The following is a 6,846-nucleotide window of genomic DNA, read 5'->3' on the forward strand; positions in this document are numbered from 1 at the left end:
AATGAATTGTATAAAGGTTGTAGTAAATGTCCCTTTAAATATTTTAATTGCCTTTAAATTTGGCAGTGACCAATATTAAATTTTACATACAAAACTCGAGACTGTTGAATGATCTGTATCAAATATAGAAATCTTCTGAGTTTTTAATGCTTATTTAAAAGATAACTATAATTTTCATTACATGTTGCCTAGAATTACTGGTATTACTGGTATATTCTTGCACTTCTTGCCTTTTTCTTATGTTAGTGTTAATATATTTCTCTTGGTGTCTTGTTTTTTAAATATTTATTTACCTCGCTACTGGAAGTAATTTGTGTAATTTTGCAGATTTTTAAACTCAAGATCACTCAGCTGGGAGAGATGGATGAGACTGACCTTTTTTGGGTTTGGGGTTTTTTTCTTCTCTCCCTCCTTTTTTTTTTTTTTTTCTTTCCTGTGCTCACTTTTGAGTTCAAATGCATTGACAGACTGTAGTTCATTTCATATTGTCATGAAGCAGCACAAGATATTTAAGTGTACTCATGAATTCAGTTATTCATTATCATAGCTTTACAAAGTATCTTGACTATATACCTTTTTGTTTTTTTTAAATTATTATTACTTGTGATAAATGCAAATGCATTGAGTTTACATTCACAATAGATCTCTCTTTGTCATGAAGTGACTTGAATCTTGTGTATGTGTGTATATAAATCCATTTATATGGAAAACCGTGCTGTATTTTTACAGGCTATGAGAAGACAGATGATGTTTCAGAGAAAACTTCTCTAGCTGATCAGGAGGAACTGAGAACTATATTCATCAATCAGCCCCAGCTAACCAAATTCTGCAATAATCATGTCAGGTATTAACTAGTGTTTTTGTTAATATATATTTAGTTTCAGAACATTGCATGTTGCATAGCAAAAATGAAGTAAAGATTCTGTTTATTCCACTTCTGCTATTTCCTCTGACCACTAGTCACAGCCTCAGACTCTAGAGGGGGGGCATGAAGTGAAATCAGGAGAGCAGCAGAGCTGTTTCAGTTACAAACTTGACCTTCTGAATTTTTAAGAACGGGGTGGTGGGGAAGGTATATATGCTTTACAGCTGCATCATCAGCATGTCCCTACAGTATGGATTTGTTCTTTGGCTTTCAGTTCAGCTGAACTTCAGTTCATCTTTGAACAGATTTCTGGTAGCTGGATGCCAATGCAGATGTACTTCTCTTGCAGATGACATTGTTTGTACTTTGTAAGCTCTTGTCTTTTTTAGTCAGCCAGCTACAAAGATTCTGTGGTTCCTTATGAAACTAGTTTTGAATTTCAAGTTCAGGCTTTAGGACTCTGCTGATGGTTTATGTTGTTTTTTGTTTGTTTTTGTTGAATCTTCAGTAATACATAATGCTCACAAGTAATGTGTGTTTAGATCTGATAATATCCTCAGTTCTGTTGTTAAAATTCCAGGTAAGTGAATGGCAAAGATATCCCTGTCCAGACATGTGTTTTCTGAACGTACCTTTGATAATAAGCAGAAATGTTATAGACATTGAGAATAATGTGGGGTTTTTCCATGGACTTGAGAAATTTCATAATGCTTTTTGTTTGTGTACACAACTTGTCTTTTCTATCCTTTGCTTTGTTTTGTTTCTTGACAGTGTTGAGCTTTTTTGCAGGATACATTTATTTCCCCCTTTAAATTGGCTTTTATGCAAAGTCAAAGTAAATATTTCTAACTTCAAAAAGGGTTAAAATATTCTTACAAATCTTTTGCTTGTAAGTTTTTGAGGTGATTATTTTCACTGTTACTGTTTTAGGACCTCACATGGTAGCAGTCTGTTCTTAAAAAAAAATGTAAAGCTGACAAAGAGCTGGGAGCTCAAACGTTTTGTGACGATTGCTTAGCAGAGATGATTATGCTGGGATAAGATGTATTCTGTTCTTCCAGCCTAGCAAAACTAATATCCAGTATGAATCTGTTTAAAATAAAAAAGTGAACTTTTCATTCAGTGAAGGGTATAGAGTTTTATATCTTTTAATAGATACTTATTATTTCAATTATTTCTTAAATGCACCGTGTCAATTCAGTTGCTCCTGTTGTTAGGTTTTTTGCACTGACTTGTGCAAACTCACGCTCAATGCAGAAGCTCCACAGCCCCTCAGTGCTGACTTAATACCCTCCTCATTATGCTCCTTACACCTCTTTCCCCAAGAATTTTGTCTGACCGGAGCTGCTGTGCAGTTACCTGCCCGGCATGCGCCATAGCCTGCGGGGTGGGGCACTCCTGTGGGCCCTGGAGCTGCAGGCCTGGGGCCTGCCCTGCCTGCTCCCTTGGCTTGGTGCAACTGCTTGCCTGCTACCTTCACTTCATTTTTCCCCTCGTTGCCTGAACTGAGCAGCAGCAGAGCTTGACTGCTTCCCACAGAGCAGGCAGAGGTGACGAGGGAACTTCCTGCCTCAACGTGGAGGCTCACGACGGTCTCTGTGGGTGGCGGGCGCTTCCCTGGGTTAGCCAGTTTATGCACGCCTGCAGGACTGTCTCTGTGGAAGTCATTCAGTTTCTCTTTTAGCCAAAATGAATCTGTTTGCTAGCACAGAAATCACGAAAGGTTCTGTTCTATTTGAAAGCTTGTGTAACTGAGAGGGAAGGAATACATTTGAAGAATTTTTTTGTACTATAATAATAGCATGTGTTTTTGTCTTTCTCTCTCTCAGCACTGCGAAGTACAACATAATCACATTCCTGCCAAGGTTCCTTTATTCCCAGTTCAGAAGAGCTGCTAATGCATTTTTTCTTTTTATTGCGTTACTTCAGGTAGGATCAACAATAAGATGCTAATATTTGAGACTTACTGAGAGCATTTATACCATTGACAGTGTTTTGCAGAGATACTGGGGTTGGTGTACTGTTCTTTTTGAGCTAGTTAGCTTCTCAGAATAGCTGTATTATGTAGATGTATCTTCAGTAAACGTTTGGGTTTGTGGGGTTTTTTAACTCCTTTGAGATAACACAATGCACACCAAGATTTTTCTGTAAAACAAGTTAAGTATAGCTGAAATACTGTCAGGTGAAAAAGACTGTTGTGACAGGAAAATCCTGTTTAAAAATATCTCTCATGCACAGAGCAATGTTACCTGTAGTTGGCATTTCTCAAAATGGAGGGTACTGCCTAAAAACCTGAACTTTATGAACTTTAGTCCTGTAGCCTGTTTTGAGTGGCAGGAATTGCAGCTAAGGAGAAGTGATTATGTATTCTTAGAGTGAAGCTGATAAGTTCTGAAGTTTAGCCTAGATGAAGAAAACCGGAGTGGAGTCCAGTACTATACCAGCTATTTCTTATATCCCAAGTGGTTAACTATGCTAGTTAGGAAGAAAGCACAGTCTTTTCTATGCCACCACTGTAGCTTCATTAAGTACGTTTGTAAAGGGCTATCCCTGACCCAGCTTGCTGAGATTCTTTTGAAGAAGTACATAACTTTTTGCAGATATATCAGAATATTTTAATTTTGCAGTAGTTCAAGTTGATAAAGCAGAATGTGGTTTTTTTGTATGCTATTCTATGAATGCAGTAGCTGATGATGAATGAAAACTGAACAGTGGGCAGGTGCAGTGATAATTACCATTGGCTAGTTCTGTATTGCAATCACATTTGATAAAAACGCATTTTCTGCCCAATTTCTAGTGCATGTTTTAGAATGTGTTGATTTGTCTGTTGTGGGAGGTCATTGTGTTAGGAATTGACATGAGAAACAAAAAGTACTAAAATAATAGCACATAACTGCCATGTGTACTTTTTCCTCCCTCACCTCAGATGTTCCAGGAAGTGAAAGTTGATTCCCCTGTAATTAGGTTTCTTTGTTTCTACTATACGTGCTTGGAGCAGTTTCTTAAGATACATCTGCACATGCAGCTTCCTCTGTTTCCTGAGGGGGTGCACAAATCTGAAGTTCAGGGTTTCGTTAGATTGTCTGCCCGCAAACCTGTGGCTTCTAAATAAATATCCTTTTCACCCAGTCTGGCACCTGAGGCTAATCCAGTGGTCCAGCAGCATTTCTTGTGGTGCCACTGTGCACATCAAGCTAGCAACACAGAATATGAGGTTTCAGAAGCTGTTTGAGGCTTGGCATGACTGGGTGAGAGACTGGCAGGTGGGTGTTTGGGGTAGAGGAAGTGGAATGTAAGGAAGTGGAATGTTAGGACTTACAAGCCCACCGTCTCCTATCAGGCTATCAGTGAGACTGCAGTGGCAGGAGTAAGAAATATGGGGTAATGGAACCAGGTGCCCCTTCTGCTTTCATATTTTGCCTGGAAAATAATGCGTAGTTGGAATGGGGGAGTTTGGGCATACACATAGGGAGGAATGAAAGGGTAGGAGTAGCTGGAGAAGTGACAGATCCCTTTCCCTTGTAGTCAACACATAGGCACTTGCCCAACAGTAACTTTCTGCCTGGCTTCCATTTAATCGCTTGAAAACTGTGGTCTAGAGTAACCTGGAAAGTAGATCTGTATTGGTCTTACTCCAAGAAACATAGCATTCATACATATAACATCCTGTTTTCTTTCAGAAGCACAATGTGGTGGTAGCAAAAGAAATTTATGTAATTTGTAAATAACATTGGCTGTTTTTCAGAAAATGTTATGATAAATTGAGGATGTCTTCTAACCACATTAAGGCACTGATTACTAGTGTACTCTTTTCTTGCAATGACCTCACTGTAGTCATATGGGCTGCATTGCCTATTATGTCTGTTAAGGCTTATCAATGTTGCCATTAAGAACTCTAGTCAATATAAAGGTAATTATGGAGAACCATCCATGTATATCACATAAGTAGCTGTCTTCTCAGCATTTACTTTACATACACGTTTGCTTGCATCATCTGTGCCAATGCCTGCGTAGCAAAAACGGGTTTCTTACAATAGTCTGGCAGAAAGCAGCTGTTTGAAATTTTTCAGTTAATAACTAGTATGATACAAAGTATCTCTTAAGAGATTAAAACTGTAAGGAAGTAAAAATACCTGGGGCTTGTGTCTACTCTAACAAAAACTAAACTGAAAAAAATTATTTGTATTTTATAAATAAGCATTTTTTATTTCATTTGAAACACAGAAAAGGAAGGTAAATATTCCGCAGACACTAAAACTTCTGACTGTAACTCCACTGAATACTATACTATTTAAAATGCAAATGTTGTTTTATTGTATCAGCTGCTTTTGAGTTGAAGACAATAACCTTCTCTTGGAAATAATCAGCACCATGTCTAAAATGTGAATCCAGTTGCCTTGCCTGTATTTGCACAGAAAGTACTGCTTCTTGTATTAAAAATATGTTTTCAACCAGCAATGCAAACAAATTTTTTCTCTTTTTTTTTTTTTAATAGCAAATACCAGATGTATCACCAACAGGCCGTTACACAACATTGGTCCCTCTCTTATTTATTTTAGCTGTAGCTGCAGTGAAGGAGATAATAGAGGATATTGTAAGTATTTAATAGCAATATTTTATAAATAGTGTTCACATTTTTCATGGATTATACTATAAAAATTTTGTTGAATAATTCTGTGTTGAACCATTCATGCCTTCTGGATGCTTCTGAAAGCTTCTAAAGCTACTTACTTCAGAAGATAAAATCTTTAGAATAGGGTGTTCTGGTTTGAAAGCATGTTTACTATATGTACAAATGACAATAACATGGTAAACCAGTGACTGTTAAGTTTACTACATAGGTTGTTTCTAGGGTAACTTCTCATTAATGAAGTACAAGCATATTTTTAAAGTGTGAACTGGAACCAAAGACTCCACAGAACCTAGTCAAGTCAGGAACATTGCCAATTTCCTCAAGCAAGGGCTCTGCTAAAAGATTGGAAAATACTGAATTCATCTCAGATGGAATCTGTTTTAAAACCAATTAACCTTAAAAGAGTTACTTGGTTAGAAAAATTAATTTTTTTTTTTTAGTTCCTGCATGAGCAGTGTCCTTTTCTCCCACTAATTATACTTGTGAGGGGGATTTAAGCTCAGTCTGTGAATGAGTTACTAGACTAACATTTTATAGAAAGATTGTGAAAACTTCTGGCTTTAGCAAGTCCATGAAGATAGGTTTAAAAAAAAAATCTTCCCAGGATTCTTTTTATTTTTACATCTTTATTTGAGGTGCCTTTAAAAAAAAAATAGATAAGCCCTCAGGAACTCAGAGTTGAGAATCTGGGAGGCTACATAGTCTCAAGCATCTTCACTTGTCCTCCATACCTGAAACTAGATGGATTTTTGTTTCGTGACCAAAATAATCCCTGGACCTTCCTAAAAAAGTGTCTTTTAACTTGCTACTGGAATTATAATGTGACACTTCTAGTATGTTTAGAATAGTAATCTGTTTGTTTTAATACATTTTAGATGAATGGGTATAGGTCACTAATGTGCCATTTTTTAAGTTCTAAAAATGGATTTTCTCCAGTTGTCAAATCCAGGTCCATGCATCTGATGCATCTGTTTTATTTCTAGTGTCTCATGCATAAAATCCTTGATTTCATTGTTGTGACTTTACATGGTTTTGTAGACAATAAGGGGAATAGGCCTTTTTTAGTTTTTCCCGTTGCTCCAGCCCAGTGCAATTTACTGTTTAGTCTTTCATGTCTTGTTGCTAAGTGTGATCTGCTGATGCCTGATGGCGAGGAACACACATGGAATGCTTGTCCTTGTTAGGCAGGTGCCCCCAGCTATGTCAAGCTTTCCTTGTCTCTCTTCAGTGTTTGTGCTAGTGGTTGTTTTGCTTTCTTCTTGCATTGAATGAAAACTTTAAAAGAGCTGGGATATTGTCATGGTGGAAATGTCTATTCTGACTTCTTCTATTTTGTGGGTAGGGGAAG

The 6,846-nt window shown here is 37.2% G+C and overlaps 1 protein-coding gene across 2 annotated transcripts in view; it reads left to right on the forward strand.

Annotated features, from left to right (window-relative positions):
- The first annotated feature begins 735 nt into the window (after positions 1–735).
- Positions 736–6,846, forward strand: part of ATP8A1 (ATPase, aminophospholipid transporter (APLT), class I, type 8A, member 1) — a 107,641-nt gene continuing 101,530 nt past the window's right edge. The window contains exons 1-3 of one of the 2 annotated variants that reach the window (XM_010288963.1): positions 736–844; positions 2,695–2,794; positions 5,361–5,459. The gene's annotated coding sequence lies outside the window, so the exon portion shown is untranslated. The remainder of the gene's footprint in view (positions 845–2,694; positions 2,795–5,360; positions 5,460–6,846) is intronic. The other variant, XM_010288964.1, reaches the window with a different exon arrangement.

Source organism: Phaethon lepturus, unplaced genomic scaffold (assembly GCF_000687285.1).
Source record: "Phaethon lepturus isolate BGI_N335 unplaced genomic scaffold, ASM68728v1 scaffold8196, whole genome shotgun sequence".
Classification (NCBI taxonomy): domain Eukaryota; kingdom Metazoa; phylum Chordata; class Aves; order Phaethontiformes; family Phaethontidae; genus Phaethon; species Phaethon lepturus.